The 19,453-nt window shown below is 43.4% G+C and overlaps 1 long non-coding RNA gene across 1 annotated transcript; it reads left to right on the forward strand.

The window, feature by feature from the left end:
- Window positions 1–15,561: 15,561 nt before the first annotated feature.
- LOC135220551 (uncharacterized) lies at window positions 15,562–16,428 on the forward strand. The gene is made up of 3 exons (XR_010315727.1): window positions 15,562–15,690; window positions 16,022–16,162; window positions 16,349–16,428. It is a non-coding gene; the product is annotated as an uncharacterized LOC135220551 (long non-coding RNA).
- The last annotated feature ends 3,025 nt before the right edge of the window (window positions 16,429–19,453 follow it).

The following is a 19,453-nucleotide window of genomic DNA, read 5'->3' on the forward strand; positions in this document are numbered from 1 at the left end:
AAGAAGACTCTTCACTGAAGGCCAAGGTGCCATAGACTTTTTGTTAGCAAGAACACAATTTCATTTTGGTTACATGAGACGATTAAACAGGCTTACTCCTCACATGCTAGTTCTATCACTGAGTCTGTGCAGGCTAGAGCACATGCCATCAAGAGGTATAAGTTCCTCTCCGGCATTTAAGAAGAACTTGTCTGTTCATAGAATTTTGAGCGCTGGTTCTTGCCTACATCAATCCAAGTTCACTTCCTTTTACCTAAAGGACGGTGCCCACAGGTCTTTGGACACTTTTTCCTTGGGTCTCGTGGTGGCTACCCAACAAGTAATTCACCCAGTGCCCCTGGTGGGACAGTTTGTGTCTTACCTAAGATGATTGTGTGGAAAAGAGAATGAGTTAGTTGGCTCGCCTCTTTCTTTCACTTTTTTTTTTCTTATTCCCTTCTTCCTATGGGCGGGTTGAAGAATAGACACTTTATATGCTGGCTGGATCTGGTTTGATACAAGTTTGTAGGGTGGTCATACTGGTGGCAGTTTTGTATTGTTACTATACAATAGACAAATCTGCTATTCAGTAGCAATTGCTCCTCTCTCTAGCAAGGGGAGTGAGGAGTGGTGACAAACCTCTGTAGTGTGCATGGTTTGTTGCTTGAACAAGCAGTTTTCTTTTGTTCCTGGAATGCCGTGAACCTGGTCGTATTATCATTGTGTTTCAACCTAGACAGCTGAGTATTTAGATATCCGGTTGTCTTTTCTCTCACGGGCTTGGACCCCCTTCTTTAGAACACATTCATCCAGGAAGTGTGGTCAGGTGGGTTAAACTCCCAGCCAGTTTAGGGTATGAGTATCTCCCTCCAAGTATGAGTCTATCCTATTGTTAAGACCAAAGGTTTGTTCTGTGTATGAACAAATGACAAATTTTTAATCAATTTGTATTTTTCATAGCTAACAAACCTGAGGTCTTAACATTTACTGCCCATCTCTAGCCACCCCTCTCTCTTTCCCTGATTTGCGGGAAAGACTTGACGTGTTACGGTGTTCTATGTCTGGTTGGTGACCAGCCTCCACCTTGTATACACATGAGTTGCCAGAAGCCACAGATTCCTTGCTTCATAATCTTTAAAAAACCTCAGGTTTGTTTGCTTAAAATACAAATTGATTAAATATTTATAATTTTTAATATTCTTTTTATGAATTGGGGTTCACAGTGTTACAAGCAATGAACAAAATTGTCAATAAACTAATCTAAAAGTTTTTTTTTAGCATTACCACTTCAGGAACCACTTCAGGATATGATTATTCAGACATAAAACAGTTGAAAACTTAATAACTAAAATTTGATAATTTCTTGAAATTCGGCAGTCAGTGCGCCCCTTTAATTGAATGATGATTATAAAATACCAGTCAGAACAGGCTGTTAATTACTCAGTATGGATTTATGGTACACTAAGTTGTGGAAGTTGGTTCCAGAATATTTTGTAGGCTATATATAAAGCTTTGTTACCTGATGGATTTAGTGACTTACCAGGAGGGCAGCCCCCAACTTCAATACAATTTGATTAAAATTCAATTTTTTTTAAATAAAAAAATGGTTTTTTATTATGGGACTTACCCAGTAATTATATAGCTAAGAGTTCACTCGCCCAGCAGTAAATTCTGAAATTTGCGGATTGAGCTAATTTTCTGTTTTGTTTCGGCTAGGTAACAATGACCTCACCCACTTTCGGGGTAAGAGAGGAACCACTTGCCAAAGAGCTCAGTTTAATTCTGCCAGCTTATGGCTACAGACTGATTGCCAGATGCAGTTAATTCTGGAGTTTATAACTTTTCCGTTTGTTTTTCAGCATTTGGTGAAGTATTAATTGCATTGTTTTGGCCGACTCAGCGATATTATTTAGATTTAGGTTCTTTTAAGAACTAGATAGTTTTGTACTTGTTTACTGACTTGTTTCACCTTTTTTTAACATGTCAGATGCTTTTCTCTGTTGGTGCAGTCAATGGAGCAACTCAGTTCATCAGTCAAAGTACTGATGGATAAGGCTAAAAGTGATGGTGCAGTGTTAATGGAGGAGGCGGCTGTTTGTCCTATCGACTCTCCAAGGCAAAGGTCACTGGCATACTCCCCAGTACATGGGAGGAGTCAAACTAGTAGCCCAAGGGAGGTTGGTGGGGTCTGCAACCTGTTGTAGTTTCCCAGGTTGTAGCAGGGAACTGCTGGAAAGGTCTCTTTATGGAAGTGCATAATTTTCTAGTTCCAAAGACTCCTCTCCATGTCGTCATTATCATTGGTGCTTTAGCAGTAACATCTCAGCCTCTTAAGAGGTCCTCTACGGACGTAACAGTGCCTCCTGCGGTTCCTGTTAAGAGGTCAAAGGTACCATAGCCTTCTTGCAGTCATTGGGACTCTCTGGAGCAATTTTCTTCGGATTACCTCTCAGAAGGGGATGCTCATCCAGCGCCCAAGGCTTGTCGTAGTTTGACTGCTCCACAAGTCTTGGTACTGTCGACTTCTGCTCCTCCTGCAGCTCCCAAGGCGGCCGTGATGTCGGAAGCAGTCAAGTGCCCATTGGTGCCAGAATCCTCTACTGTCAACAAGTGCCAGGTAGTGCCTGCTTGTGCAGTCACAGCAAGGTGCAGTTGCACCTGAGCGCCCATCGGACTCTCTTCCTCCAGAAGCTTCTGCTGTTTCTTCTGAAGTGGATCCTATTCAGCTGAAAGTAGATAGCATTCTAACTTTATTTGGTAAAGCTCCCACGATGCCAGTAGTGGCTAGGACAATTCAAGTGCCCACAGGTGCGGAACACCCTCAGGCTATGGGTGCAGAACCTCCTCAAGCACCCACAGTAGCTTTTCTCAGGCTCCTCTGGTTGCAGATACGACGCAAGCTCCTGCGGACCTTTCTCTTGTTTCATTGCAAGAGAAAGAGACAGAGGATCAGGTTACCTCTTTTGCATATGTCGCCTTAAAGAAGTTCCGCTTGACCACTTATCCTGCATTCTTTTCACCTACCACTCTCTTGTTGCCCACATCAACTTTAGTCATGAATATGACTACTTTTGCTTCTTCTGACATACAGAAGATGGCTCTTTCTTCTACAGCAAAGAAAGCTTTTAACGATATAGAAGTGTGGTTAACCGAGAAGAGAGATCAAGGCAGAACTTCTTTTGGCTTCCTCCCACTTGGATTTCGAGATGGAGGTATGTCAAATGCTACCAAGGAAGCTCCCTCCTTGGCAATCTGTGCCTTTTCCCAAGGAGATTTCTCAGGTTTAGTAGATTTGGTCAGGCATTCTGCCTTCACTTCTGCGAAGATTTTATTTTGGCCTCTGAATTGGCTCACCTACTGAAGAACATCTTCAAAGTGTTTGAAGTTTCGAATTTTCTTGATTGGGCAGTGAGTACTTTGGGTCACAAAATTTGACTTTGCTTGGTGTTGCCAGAGAATTTTCCTTCAGACTGGTTGGGAGTGTTGTCTTGTATTGACAGGGTCATTACAGACGACTTCCATTAGTTAGCTTCCCTGTATATGTTGGGAACTCTGAAGAAAAGGGAGCTTTGGTGCTCGTACACCTTTAAGGGAGTGATGGCAACTCAAAGAGGAGCTTTGCTGTATTTTCTGCTGGATAAGAAACACCTTTTCCCACAGTCTACAATCCTGGACATTGCTTCTGAGTTGCAGAAGAAAAGTACTTAGGATCGAGTGGTCAATCCTCCAAGAGAGCAAAGAAGACTCCTACTGTTAATTAAAAGCAGTCTCTTCTTGAAGGGCAGCAACCCTTTCAGTCCAGACTGAGATCTTTCTCCTGCTTCAGAGGAAGTGCCTGCTTTGCTCCTTGAAAGCAGTCGAGAAATCCTCTGCTAAAGGCCCGTCTCGCAAGTGAGGAGACAGTTCTCCGTGCACAAGTCAGGGGCCAGACTTCTTTCGTTTTTGAAAGTGTGGCAGAAGAAGGGAGCAGAAGCCTAGATAGTGAAGGTTCTCAAAAGAGGTTATATCATCCCCTTTGTGACAATGCCTCCTTTAGTCAATACACCGGTTGTATTGACTACTTATTCACAGCGGTCAGTAAAGTTTTCAGCACTTGCAGACAAAGTTTTGTTTCTTTTAAAAAAGGGGGCAATAGAGCCAGTGTAGGACCTTCATTCATTCTCCAGGGTTTCTACAACTGCCTGTTTGTGGTCCCCAAGTCATCAGGAGGCTGGAGGCCTGTCTTGAATGTCAGCGCTGTCAACATCATCTTGAAGACAAGATTCAAGATGGACACAAAGCAGTCAGTTCTGTTGTCCATTCGCCCAGGGGATTGGATGATGTTTTTAGACTTACAGGATGCTTATTTCCATGTACCTGCTCATCCCATTTCAAGGAAGTACCTCAAGTTTGTATTCGAGGGAAAGACGTATCAATTTTGCGCTCATAGCTTTGGTCTTTCGACAGCACCGCAGGTTTTCACAAGGGTGACGACTCCCATCACAAAGTGGCTACACCTACAGGAAATAAGAATCTTGTATTTGGATGATTGGCTTCTCAGAGCACTGACTCTGAGAAGGGCCTCAAGAAGACTCTCTTGTTAGAACAAGAATCAGGTATTCTAGTGAACCACCAGAAGTCTCAGTTAATCCCCTCAAAGAGGATTCAATATTTGGGGATGATAATAGTGTCTCAGGATTTTCGGGTTTTTCCGATATCGAAAATGATACATTCTTGTCTAAAGAAGGTACAGGAGATTTTTTTGTTGGAACAATACTCAGCCAACAATTGGATGAACCTTCTCGGTTTTCTTTCATCAATGGAACAGTTCGTACACCTGGGCAGACTACATCTCAGACAGCTACAGTTCTTTTTGTAAGTGAGCTGGAACAGACAGGTTCTTCCAGACTCATTTGTGTTTCCAGTGACGAAAGAAGTAAAGGAGGGACCTTCTCTGGTGGAACTCCAAGGAGAGATTTTCACAAGGAAAGAGTCTTTTTCCATTGAGCCTTGACCTGAACTTCTCAGACGCGTTGGACCTGGGATGGGGTGCTCTTTTAGAGAAGATCAAGGTGTCAGGGATATGGTCCCCAGAGCTAGTCTTTTCTCATAAATGTGAAAGAACCTAAGGTGGCACATTTAGGCCTTCAGTCCTTCTCTCAAAAAGTAAAGGAATAGATGATTATAGTCCACTCGGACAACACAACAGCGCTGTCTTACATATCGAAGGAAGGAGGGACTCGGTTGTTCTCTCTGTATGAGGCAGCGAAAAATCTTCTCTTCTGGGCAGAACAGAATGATACCAAGATAAGAACCAGGTTTATCCAATGAAAGACCAATGTATTAGCAGAAAAGTTAAGCCGTTGGGTACAAGTCCTCTTGACGGAATGGACCTTGGATCCACTAGTCTGCTTGGACCTGTGGAGAATTTGGGAAAGCCGATGATGGATCTGTTTGCCACATTTCGGAACCATCGTCTTCCTCTGTATTGTTCGCCAGCACCAGATCCTCAAGCCTGGTCAGTTGACGCTTTTCTCTTTGACTGGTCGAACAAAGATCTATATGCTTTTCCCCCATTCAGTTTGATAAGACAAAGCACCTTTCTGTCATCAATCACCTAGTGGACTTCCTGAGGCTGCTTCCTCAAAAGAGGCAGCTGCTCAGACAACCACACTTCCAGAGTTTCCACCAAGGTCTTGTCTTCTCTGGCCGTGACAGGCTTCAAACTGTCTAAAGACTCCATAGAAAGAATGGTTTTTCAACAGTGGCTGCAGGGGCAATTGCTCGATGCAGAAGGCAATCTTCTAATGCCATCTAACAAAATAAGTGGAGGATCTTCAGAGTGGTGCAGAACCATCAATGTCTTCTCTTCTCAGACCTCCATGACTCAAATAGCTGACTTACTACATATAAGATCAGCAAGGAACCTTTCAATGTCCACCATTAATGGCTATAGGGCCATGTTCAGGTCAGACTTTTGTCATAGAGGATTAGACTTGTCCTCCAGTCCGGATAGTATTTCAGACCTTATTAAGTCTTTTGACACTTCCAAGGGTACAGATTCACCTGCAGTTCATATTCCGTCTGTTTTTTGGCCAAGAATGAGTCCGCCTCAAATCCATGACCTTGTTCTTTCTTTATTAAGAGGATGAAAGAAGAACTGGGATACGATGATGTGGAAAGAACTGTGTCCAGTGAGATCATTAAAATACTATACTTGCATAGAACTAAGGACATTCGTGGCAATTCTTGCAGTCTGTAGTGCTCTGTCAAGAACCTGTCTAGACCTTTGTCTAAGAATGCTTTGGCATTCTATCTAAGAGATGTGATCAGTGAGGCTCACTCGTCAGTTCAAGAAGATGTGTTCCCTTTGTATAAAGTGAAAACTCATGAGATTAGAGCAGTGGCCACTTCTCTGGCTTTCAAAAGAAATCTGTCCTTATATAAATTCTACATTTTGAAAATGTAAGTTGGTGTTTGCGGTTCATCGTCTAAGAGATATTGAAACTGTAACTGTATGACGATTGTAGTAGTTTGGGGCCTTTTCTTGCGGCTGGTTTGGTGATGGGAAAGCAAGCAAAGGAAGCAACTCTTTCTAAAATCTTGTTTCTCCTTGATATAAGGTGTTTATGTTTTTTGGGAAGCCTGGTGGTACGAAGTGCCTGAGTACCCTCCAATCCTTTGGTAGGGTGGTGGTGGTATTTTATTTTAAACATGTACATGGTTTGGAAATAGGTAAAAAAAAAAAAATATTTTCTCAGGTGCATTATTGGTATTGAACCCTGGGCAGGGGTGATTTACCTATCCTTTGTTGGCCATCGGAAATTTCCTTTGCCACAAGGGTCCCACTAAAGTAGTAGGCGCTTACTAGCTTCAGAGCTACCTCTCTACATTATAAGTTGTGTTGACAAAATTTTTTCTGTCCTCTTTTTAGTTAAAGTGTTAGAAATATCCATGCATCCCACCATCCGTTAATGTGGGAATCAGCTATGTAATTACTGGTTAAGTCCCATAATTAAAAAAGGATTTTGACGAAGGAAAAATCTATTTCTGGGTGATTGGCTCGTGTCGCCCTATGAAAGTAATCCTTAACATCATTCTTTCTAGGTAAAATTATCCTAAAATTACCAGAGAAAAACAAAATTAAGAAAATGTCAGTAAAACTGACTCGCTCACTCTTAAAAAGAAGTGTCGGTATGATATAGGGGCGAGTGTGGAACACTACCACGAGACAAACACCAATTAGAACTTCCCTATCAGAATCCCCCCAAGAGAGAGCCGATACCAACGGGCGATGCAGCCTCTACTACTACTACTAGAGGACGCCACGGACAGCAGCGCCCCTAGCGGACATCCTTAATTAAAACATAAATACATCTTGTCCTGCAAGGGGGGGGAAAACAAACCATAAAAAAGGGATGGTTTCATAGGGCGACACGAGCCAATCACCCAGAAATAGATTTTCCTTCGTCAAAACTCCCTTTTCTGGCTCAGCTCGTGTCGGCCTATGAAAGAGTACCAGAGAAACAGACAAGATGGAAAAGGAAATAATGAAAAAAAAACAGATTAAAATGATGGATATAATATAAGTAAATCAGATACAGCATACAAAATAAGCACTTAAACTAACTTATTACAATAATCAATAACAGAATGTTAGTAAACTTAAAGTACTTAAATGGTAGATAATAAAATTATAAATATGCATGTAAAATAAGGAAATTTTTGGATTTACTTAATTAGAATATATAAATACAATTAAAAATTATTACATATATGTGTCCTAATAGAAATACAATTATAAGACATATATGGTCCCCCTAATAATAGAAATACAATTATATACATATATGTGTCCTAACCCTAGCATAAAAATAAGGGTAAGGTACACTCAAGTCCATCATTAATACAATTAATACAATTAATTCAATATATACAAACACATTGTGAGTGAAACTTATCACAAACCCAATGGAGAATTTATACAAACATATTGTGGCCTACCCTAGCATAAAAATAAGGGTAGGAACACTGAAGTACATATCAGTACAAGGGTGGTTGTCCCTAGCAAAAAAATAAGGGACAAACCACTATAAGACACAACGGCTAAGGCTATGATGTTGAGTAGCCTGACGATAGGTTGAGGCATGTTGGTTGAAGTAGGTAGAAAGGAGACCTGGATCAATACTACAACTACTAAGCAGTATCAGGGGAAACTATGTTTCCCGCTGCTACTGCTGAAAACTTTAAAGATTCCAAGGACTTTAAATAATGCCGTTTAAAGACTGTCGGGGATTTCCATCCAGTATACTTTCTAAGATCCTCAAAGTTCATATGTTTGGAAATAATTAATTGAGGTGGCTACTCCCCTGATATCATGTGCTTTTGGGAATGACTCAGGGTTGGCTTGTTTAATGAAGTAAAGGATTTGCTGTCTAATGCCTTTAACTGATAAAGTACCACCTTTTTCTCTCATGAAGAGAGCACCCGAGGATCTAGAAGAAGTGCGAGATAGAAAGGCTCTAAGAGTTGATACTGGGCAGAGAGAAGGATCCTGTGGAAGTGGGATAACCTTCCAAGGAGCCCACCTTGCAAGAGGATCTTCATTTTGGCTAAAAAGCTACGATCCGGAGCAAGTAGAACTTCTCCTGATGGAGGAATTCCACATGACCCGCATCCCGGATAGAGCCGACAGTCTGAAATTCTAGCTCCTGAGGCTAGGCTTAATAAGAATAGTGTCTTCCTCAGGAGCATTATGAATGTACAAGATGAGTTGTCAGTATCTGAAGCTAGTTTGAGGACATCATTTAAGAACCATGAAACTGTAGTAGGCCTCTGAGAAGGTCTAAGTCTAGCACAGGCTTTAGGGATAGATGTGAAATAAGATTCAGTCAAATCTATCTGAAAACCTACTTGAAAGATTTTCTTCAAAGCCGACTTATGAGTGGTAATCGTGCTAGCTGCTAACATTTTTGTTTTTCAAATAAGGATCTGAAAAAGGATATAGCCAAATTAACTGTCATGGTTGTAGTGTTCGATTCTCTCAAGAAAGATGCTAATTTTTTAACAGCTGAGTCATATTTGTCTAATGGTTTGACTCTCTCTTATCTGATTCTAGGAAGAGAATATTCTGTGGATCAATGTCAGCATCTTTATTAGCCGCAAACTTCATGAAGTCCATAAAGTTAGGGTCTGGAGAGTTCCTGAGGAAGCGAACACAGTCCTCATTTGTACTGATTGTGATAGTTTGGGATTGGGGATCCGTTGAGGTCGGAGACCCAATTCCAAAAGAAGAGGATACCAGTTGCTCTTGGGCCAGTCCGGTGCAATCAGAGCTACTATCCCTTTGAAAGACCTTAGTTTGTCTAGGACTTTCAAGAGAAGATTCACTGGAGGAAAAACATAAATTCTCCTCCACTGATTCCAATCCAACGACAGGGCGTCTGTGGCATAAGCCAGAGGGTCCAGGTTGGGGGCCACATAGCAAGGAGCTTGTGGTTCGCTTGTGAGGCGAAGAGATCCACTTGGAGACCTGGGACTCTCCGGCTTACCCACTGGAATGACCCGACGTCCAGAGACCACTCTGATTCCAGAGGAACTGACCGGGACAGGGCGTTCTGCTATCCACATTTCTTACTCCTGCCAGGTGAGTGGCAGACAGATGCCATTTGTGTTTGCTTGCTAATGCAAAGATGGCTATCATGACATGGTTCACATGCTTGGATTTGGGACCCTACCTCTGTTGATGCAATGAACTACCACTGCACTGTCCAAAACTAGCCTTAGATGAGACTTCTTCGGGGAAGCAGTCTCTTCAGAGTAAGAAATACTGCCATTGCTTCCAACACGTTTTATGTGGAGCTGGCGAAATTGCACTGACCAAGTCCCCTGAACCTGTTTGAACTGAGAGTATCCCCCCCACCCGGGACAGGGATGCATCCGTGTGAATGGTTAACACTGGGAGGGGATATTGAAGGGGTACTTTCTTGGCTAAGTTCTTTACTTTGACCAAGGCCGTAGTTGGTTGCGGAGGATCTGTGGAATTACTGACAACTTGTCTCGATATTTGGAGTTTGCTTTTGACCGCCAAATTCGATTTATATCTTTCAGCCTTGCTTTCAGAAGGATATCTGTTACTGAAGCAAACTGAAGAGACCCTAGGATTCTCTCCTGGTTTCTTCTTGACGTTTGTTTTGCATTTGAGAAATTGCCTGACCGATTTTGCTATTTCCTTCCGTTTGACCACTGGAATTGATAGATTGTGGGAGGACAAATCCCATTGGATTCCTAGCCACTGGAAACGAGATTCCGGAATAAGTCTGGATTTCGTTTTGTTTATCTGGAACCCCCCAGATGTTCCAGAAAGTGAACTACCTTTTTGGTAGCTTTGAGACATTCCTCGACTGTTGGTGCCCAGATCAACCAATCGTCGAGGTATGCCGCTACCATGATTCCCTGAGCTCTCAATTGTTGTACAACCACTTCTGCTATCTTTGTGAATACCCTGGGGGCTACATTCAGACCGAAGGGCATCACTTTGAATGAGAATGTCTGATTTCCTAGCCTGAATCCTAGGAATGGGCGGAAGTGCTGGCTATAGGGATATGATAGTATGCGTCTGTAAGATCGATGGAGCATGTTGACGGCTCCACGCGGAAGTAGGTCCTTACTTGCGAGAGGGTAAGCATCTTGAACTTGTCGCAGCGAATGAAAGAGTTTAGCTTTGACAAGTCTAAGATTACCCTTCTTTTTGTTGAGCCTTTCTTTCTTTGGCACGCTGAATAAGCGACCTTGAAATTTTAGATGTTTATCTCGCAATAGCTCTTTCTGAAGGAGTTCTTCCGCGTAATCTATCAATTCCTTTGACGGTATCTGATGAAATGATTTGATTGGAGGAGGATCTTGGATCCAGCTCCAGCCTAATCCTTTGGACACTATGCTCTGTGCCCAACTGCTGAACCCCCACCTGTGGCGGAAGAGGAACAGCCTCCCTCCTACCTGGGGAGCCTCATTGCTGATGGGCGGGTTGGCCACCACGCCCTCCTCTGAACTGCTTACTCCTTGTGCCCCTTCCTGCGCCACGGTGACGAAGTAACCTCTCGCCCTACCCTCGGTTCGAGAGTAGCCTTGAGCCTCATAAGCAGGGTTAAAGGCAGGCGAGATAGCGTAGGAAGTCGAAGGCTGCGATTGCTGGGGCACCAGGAGGAAAGGCTGGGTTTGCTTAAGATGTAGACAGGTTGTCCCTGTTGGGTAACTGGGACTGCCTGCACAAACTGCTGCTGATGCTGGAGTTTTTTTATATGGCTGGAACCTCTTACCAGCCTTCTTTGGTTTCTTGCCAGCTGTGGGAACGGATTCCTGTTTCCTCTTAGAGGAAATACCCCACCTAGCTCTAAGGCTCTGGTTGAGTCTAGCAGCTTCGTGGTGGACTTCGTTCACTGCGGACTCTGGGAAGAGATCCGCTCCCCACATGCTCGCAGCCAAGAGTCTATTAGGCTCGTGCCTGATAGTGCACTCTTGAAGAACATGCTTCCGACAGTTCCTCCTGGCTTGGAAGAAGTCAAAGGCGTCTAACAGAACCGTCTGAAACTGCGATTTCGCCAGGATCTTGAACAGCGGTTCGTTAGCGTAAGAAAGAGCAAGCCATTTCCGTAACGATAAGAGAGTTAAGGGACCTGCCAAACCTAGTTCGCGCATCGAACTCTGCCTGGATTAGGGAATCCGGCAGCCTAGGTAACTTCTCACCGAACTGGTCCATAGCGCAGTCCGGCTTGAGTTTACCCAGCGTGAAAGTAGCTGGCAGGTTTTCCCATAACTCTCCGAAGGCGGGGAAGAGTGGAGAAGTAGATCCGACTCTCTCAACTGTGGAACGGGCTCATCCTTGAGGACTGCCTGAAGAGCCTTCTCCACCAATTTCGTGGCGAACGGAAGAGAGACCTCCTCTTCCTCGCGAAAATAGTGAAGGGGCTCTTATAGGCCTGGAGTCTAGTATTAGTACACTCCCAGTCCTCACAAGGCAGTGAACCCATTCCCGTTCCCGTTGGGCGTGATCTCTACTGTAGAGGACTGACTCCTTCGAGATCTTGTCCTCTCTCGTAAGAGCCGTTGGCGTCAGCCTAGCATACCCGATGAAAGGCTGTGACAGACCCGGAGGATAGACTCGAAGTCCTCAATCCTTCGAGTGCCAAACTCCGGGATCGAAATCATCCCGTCCTTAAAAGGAGCATAGGCCGCTACTCTCCATGGATTGTCCATAGAGAAAGCTGGCAAGGAGTCGTAAGGCGGAAGTTGGAGAATCCCCGTGCTAGAAGCAGGGGAGACTGGGGGAGGAGGCCTGAGATAGCCCAGCTACCCGATCCTCATTCTCTCTCATCCTATTAGAGAGTTCCTGGACCGTCTTTACCAGTTTGAGGGACAGACTGCTCGACAATTGCGCGAACATCTGCTCAAAACGTGTTCCCCAAGCTGAAATTTGGAACCCACCCATCGCTCCTACCTGACTCCATCATTCCTGATGAGACAGGAGAGGGAACGCAGGAGCTGGTGCTTGCCACCCCTGCCGGCATAGCCGGAGAGGGGTGGGCAGCGGAGCGGAGAAGGCAGCGACTCGGAGTAGCGCGATTCCTTCTCCTTCGAAGCCTTGCTTCTGGAGCTCTTCGACTGGGAAGAGCTCGGCTTAGCCTTCACCGCGTCGGCGTATGAAGTCGATGAACTTCCTGGCCGAAGAAGACGAAGACGACTTCCTAGAAGTCGTCTTAGACAAAGTCTTCGGTTCTCTCTTTCCCTTCTCCTTAGGAGGTACAGAGAGAGCGGGAGTGTGGCTAGGGATCTCGGATCCCGGAAAGCCTTGGAAGGAGGCGGAAGAAGAAGGGACAGGAGAAGACCCAGGAGCGCCCAAGGAAAGACCTTGGGCGCCCGACAAACCTACCTCAACCAACAAATCCTCACTTACTACCCGCCATCGGCTCGAGATTCAGGTCCAGGGCGGCGACGTCCGGGACTGACTCCTGGGAGGCTACGACCCCCAACGAAGTCTGGAGTTCTTGCTGGATGGCGGCTATCACGGGGGGCGGCGGACAAGGGGTCGACGTAGCCCGTCGACTTGCCCGCAGGAAGATCTGGATGCCAGCTTTCTATCCAGAATGTAGGGCTGGCCCTTGGCGGCGTTTTTCCCAAAGCCGCCCACCCACGCTTTCAGGGTGGCGAGGGCGACTTCCCTCACACCGCTAGCCTGAAAGAAAGGCTGGATTAGCTACCAATTGCGGACAGGGTTAACAACTTACGAACTAGAAGTTGTTAGTAAATTCATAAGTAACCTCATAATGGACTTACCCCATCCACCAGCTGAGCGACCAGGTCGTAGCATATAGTGCAGGCCTCGGGGGTGTGCCAGACGATGGACTCGTTGTACGAAGTGGCACACGGGGCGTGAGACCTGCACTCATGTCCACAGGGGTCATACAGCGTCGCATTACAGGCGAGGACCTGGCAGTTGGTAGCCTGTAAGTGAAAACGTACATGAGTACAGAGTAAAACACTTACAGCCTAACATATGCTCCGCTGGTGCCGGAGCGATAAGTTAGATAAAACCAGAGCCCCGCTAAAATACGTGTGGTAACCAGGTTGGAAGATAGGCTATGGCTCCGCCAGTGGCGGAGGCACAAGAATCAACCAACTAGGAGTGGTGGTAATGGAAACCACGACGTAAAATGGCGGGGATGGTTGATAAAATGAAAATAATAATACACAATTCATTGTAAAATATCTTATAATAGGGTATATATCCTTGAAGTAGCAAAATAACAACATAAAAACAACTCCTCTCCACCCGTCTACTTAGAAGAGTGCGTAGGTAAGGGTAAGCTCCCTTCCGGTAGCGGGGGAGAGATAAAAGGATATAGTAGGCAAGCAATCGACCATCCATAGCACCCACCCTGCCCGCTAGCGGAGCCAATATACTATAAACCAAAGGGGGGGCCCCGGCTGCGACGGGAAGGCCTCCTTCAGTATCGTAAGGGAGGGTGTCTGAGTAAAGGGGAGGGGGGGATGGAGGTCCCGGCGAAACACGGCGGAGGAGCGAGGAAAGGGGGGAGGGATGGCCATACTCCTCACCCACCCTCACCAACTACCCGTATGGAGACCCGGTACCTCATAGTGGTCGCCCTATACCCCCTGCTGGCGGAACCCCCTGGCACCTCCGAGAGTGTGAGAGAAGGCGATGAGGTTGTTATGACAACCAAGGGGTCCCCCAGCTCCTCCCTACATCAGAGAGGGAGGGAAGGGGCAGGGTAAGGTGCTATAGTACACGTGACCGCGAGTGGCCTAGGCCGCGAGCAACACAACCGTGGTAGGGCCACGTGAACCAAGCTGTACCAACATGTGGAACAAGACCCTAGGCTAGCCTAACACCCTAAATAAAATCATATATCGAAAAAGGGGGGGGAAGAGACACTGTTAGTAAAAGAGAAAGAAGCCCAGGAGGAGGCAGACTGTTCCGAAAAACAGAAGCCTACTCGGAGCCAGCGATAGCCGATGTAGAGCAAGAGCCGGGATGCTGGGCCGAAAATAAAAAATAATAATAGCCCTAAATACCAAGCTAAGAGAATGGTAGGAGGGCTGACTAGCTAAACTCGATGTAAACAATGAATGTGAAAAAAGTAGCCCATAAGCATAAGAAGTCCCAGTATGGAGGACCGGGAATTCTTACGAGGCGGCATGGCCGCCACGAGACAACCGAGGAACCGTATTTGACCTATAAAAGGGAAAATACTGGTACCCGGAAGATAAAATTACCGTAAAATGTTACTTATGAGTTACTTAACTTAGCCGTGGCGATAGCAGAGCGTTCCATGGTTCCAAAGTGGATAATCTCAAGAAAAAACACGAGCACAAGAAAATGGCGACTTGTCGCTGGTGCTAAAATTTAAGGATGTCCGCTAGGGGCGCTGCTGTCCGTGGCGTCCTCTAGTAGTAGTAGTAGAGGCTGCATCGCCCGTTGGTATCGGCTCTCTCTTGGGGGGATTCTGATAGGGAAGTTCTAATTGGTGTTTGTCTCGTGGTAGTGTTCCACACTCGCCCCTATATCATACCGACACTTCTTTTTAAGAGTGAGCGAGTCAGTTTTACTGACATTTTCTTAATTTTTGTTTTTCTCTGGTAATTTTTAGGATAATTTTTACCTAGAAAGAATGATGTTAAGGATTACTTTCATAGGCCGACACGAGCTGAGCCCAGAAATGGCATTTTTATAATAAAATAAGTGCTAATTATACTTACCCAGTAATTATATGATCAGAGCCCACCCTCTGACCCCTAGCATGGTCTTTTCTTTTTAAAGGCATGAAACAAACTGGGCTCTTTGCTGACTATGCCTCTCTTACCACGAAAGTGGGTGGGGTCATTGTTACCTAGCCAAAACGAAACAGAAAATTAGCGCAATCTGGCGTTTCAGAATTTAACTGTCATGCAAGTGAAACTCTTAGCTATATAATTACTGGGTAAGTATAATTAAAACATTATTTTATTTTATAAATGTCATGTTTGCTGTTTTCTATAATGAGTTTTGATTAAATGTTTTCCCTCTTTTTTAGTTAACACGGGGGAAAATATTGAACAGTTAAGAGCTGTATTGCCAGAGTTGGCTTCATTATTGGTCGTTGGAGAGGTTATAGCAGTTCCTCCGCTACTTCAAGCAGCATTGAGATCGCAACTAACAAATTCACATACACCGAGGTAGTGTGTCTGAATTTCCATATTTTAATTTTTGTTATACCTGTATGTCTAATGAAGGAATTGCACTGGAGTTTAATGTTAGCCTTTTTAACATAATTTTCTTTTAAATTTGAATTTTGCTTATTATTTTCTATTCATTAAACTGTATACCCTTTTGTGGTAATCAGTCCATTATGGGGCAGCAAATTTTTCCTAAGCAGATAGTTATAATTTGTTACAAGATCACAGTATTGACAGTGATGTAGTCAAGCAGTTCAGCCTTAATGCAGTGGCCATAGATTTTTAATGACTGACATTTTTTTGGTATTAAGCTTTGTTTCATATATTACAGTAGTGGGACTTTTGTGAAAGAAGGTAGTGGTGATGTTTATGCATCTGCTGTCACCACAGCTAATTCTGTTACACCTCGCCATACCCCTGATAGAGAAAATGACACTCGAAGTCAACAGAGAAGACCATCCACCTTAAATAGGTGAGGTTTTTATGCTTGCATATTTTGTATAGTCTTAAGTTGGTGATCTGATTATTAATATTAAGTTTTTTTTGCCTTAGGAAAACTAGCTTTTAGGGGTTTAGCATTGTATTTGTATTGTACTGATGTTACACATACCCTCAAACTAGTTCTGATTTCCATCTGTGATTTGTTACATTTTCATAGAGAGCACCATGAGTCGGAAACAGATACAGAAGAATTTGAGAAAAAGTAGGCTGCAGTGGAGGCAGTGATGGAACTTTTTCTCGCCATGGAGGTAAGTCAGTTTGGAATTGTTTTATAGGTTTAGTGTGATGGATTGTACTTCAGTAAAGAGAAATCTTCAACTGGGATCATAAAAAAAGCTTCTGCAGCTAAAGAATGGAGAACTCAAAGTAATGGAACATTTTCCCATGACTGGTTTTTATTTTGTGCAAATTCGAAGTCATTCAGCAGCAACTATTTTTGAAGGTTATGCCAGATGGCCGAGGCTCAATGAAGACAAAACATCATTTTTCTTCGCAAGCTAGTGATTCTAAACACATCAAGTTGGATGGTGGTGAGGAGTCTTCCATGCCTTTAGAAATGAGTGACAACATAAGGTAGGATTTTTTTAGAACTTGAATAACTCTGATCTTATGGATTTTTGGTGATGCAGTATTCCTTTAAAGTTACGTACAAGGTTTTTCTTGATGTTCTTCTTAATTGTTCATAAAAAATAATGTTAACATAATTATGGAATATTGAATACACTTGTGATTTCTTTTATTTTACAGAACAAAAAAAATATGTAATGTTGCATTTCAGTGTTTAAGCATTTTAAATGCATTTTGCGATGAGGTAAATATTTGTCCATTTTTAAATTTTAATGCTTATTAAAAGCATTGAATGGAAAAGATAGATTGTAATACAATATTTTTAACTATATATAAATTTTAAGATATAAATAGATTTGATGCTTCTGTAGTTGTCTTTGGTTCCTCTTCAATGTTTGTTAAAGCAACAGACTAGAATAGTTTTTAGAATAGTTTTTTTTTGTATAAAGTATAATTTTTTAGGGGATTACTGAACTCGCCAAAAATCTTATACATAAATGTAAGATTTTATGATTAAGGAATGATATTTTAATACTCTTTACAGTAAGCTGTGTTTATAAAATTACAGTACTTTGATTAAATACATGATTATTTTTTGCAATGACTAGAATCTCCATAAAAAATTACTGAAAAGTTTGATATGTATTAATGCCAATGAAATTGCACATCCACATTTTCACTAATTCATCTTCAGAAAGGAATGGTAACTTTAGCTTTGGGCATTTTGTAGAAGAAGAAAATAACTAGACTTGCTTCCTGCTTTTGCTATGTGAGCTGACTTTACTAACCACATGTGGTACCCATGCATTTTCTAAGATCAGTTATTTAAATTTTTTCCTATGCTAATGTATGGAATAGCTGTATTTGGACATGTTTGGCCTGTAATCAAAGAATACTGCACTGTGTTTTTAAAGTAAAACTTTTTGCATAGACCAATTTATTGAAAATATCCTTGAACTGCATGGAATGCATCAGGTGCGTGAAGGCCAGAGTTCCAGATAGCACTGGATACTTTTATTCATGTTTCTCATTCTATTAATGCCAGTCTCCATTTGAGAGTGAGGAAGGTAGAAGGCACTAAAGTTTATGAATAATTGATTTGTTTAAGAACTTGTTTTATTCTAAAAGCATAGTGTATCACACACCCATTCATCATAGAATAATCTAAATTGCTATTAAGGAAGGAGGTCAAAGCAGATAAGTTTAAGAAGCGTCTTCATTGCCCGAAGTCTATCGGAAGGAAAGACAGGGAGATGTCAAGGGCAGGTTCAAAAGGATAATTTCTCTGCTTAAAAATCTGAAGTGGTAGAATCTAGGGTGGGATGTGTACCATAGGTACAGTTGATATGGGGATTCCTGAGTGATGCCTCAAGCCTATCCATGCCTTGGACAAGAGGCTGCCCAATTGAGGTTAACTGATCAAAGAGAGTCTTGAGGGAGGGATAACTATGGTTCAGAACTGTGTTCCATTCATGGGTTCTCCTTAGTTCTAGGCTTGTTGATAGTACCATTGTATCTTATTGGGCACCGTGTTTTCTTGGGAGAGGATCCTTCTCATTCTTTCAGGGATCCAATAGGATCAGAGGGTTCTGCTTTGTCAGAATCTCAACAGTCTGAGTTGAAAAGACTTAAGGAAGATCAGTCAGCTGATTTGTGAGTGCATTGATGTGGAGATGACCCAAATGCCCATATAATGAACTTGGTCTCATTAATGTGACCACCATTCAAGATTGCCATGGTCACAGCTTTGCTCGCGGCGTTGGGAATCAAGTGAACAGCTACATCTTTAGACCAGAGCTCCCTGGTGTCTTGCAGATCAATCAACTCCTCCCCCACCATTGAAATGCTATAGAAGATTTTGTGTGCCAAAGAATGCTGAGACTTCTCCCTTACAGTTAGATTTGTCAGCTTGCACTTGGACAAGCAACATATCCCTGGAGTCTTCAACAGGAAGGTATGACTTTTGTGTCAACAGAGTCAGGATGCATGGAGTCAGTGGCCCTTGCCTCCTTTCAGACAGCACCTTGGTTTGATCTTTGTTTGAATACGTTGCTAACTTTGCTGTCACTGGGGTCTCATTTGAGGAAGAGAAGGTGAAGTTACTCATGTTGCTAGCATGGTAGAGAAGGGTGTAGACTTTTATCTCATATGTGAGCATCAATTTATGGACAAACCTCCCCAGCCCTGGCCAGGAGTGGAAGTGGAAGAAGGAAAGAGGGGAGCACTTGAGGCAGGACATTTTTCTACTCCAGCTAGATGGCTTCCTGCCTTGCTATTGGGCTGTGTAGCAGTCATTAAGGCAAAACCCTGGATAGTATGCGTTTATCGGGATGGCTACAGAATGTCTTTCAAGAAATGATGCTCCTTACCATCACATGTTCTGATGCTATCCCCAGCTTATCTTCAGGGGTCTTTGAAAACCTGGCCTAGCTGGCAGAGGGGAAGGGGATGATAGAGAAGAATGTCCTCAGTATTGTAGATGATCAATTTCCAGGGTTCTACAGTCTCCCCTTTCAGGCAGAGAAGGCAACTGGCAACTGGAGACTGGTCATTGACACCTCTGTTTGAACAAGCGTTTCCTGCAATGTGGTTCAAGATGGGAGCAGAAAGGTCTGTCTTGGATGCTGTCATAGAGGGAAGTTTCATGCTCTTTTTGGAGTTTCAAATGCCTGTCCATCAAGGACTGGTTACCAGT

The sequence above is a fragment of the Macrobrachium nipponense genome, chromosome 2 (genome assembly GCF_015104395.2).
Source record: "Macrobrachium nipponense isolate FS-2020 chromosome 2, ASM1510439v2, whole genome shotgun sequence".
NCBI classification, from domain to species: Eukaryota; Metazoa; Arthropoda; class Malacostraca; order Decapoda; family Palaemonidae; genus Macrobrachium; species Macrobrachium nipponense.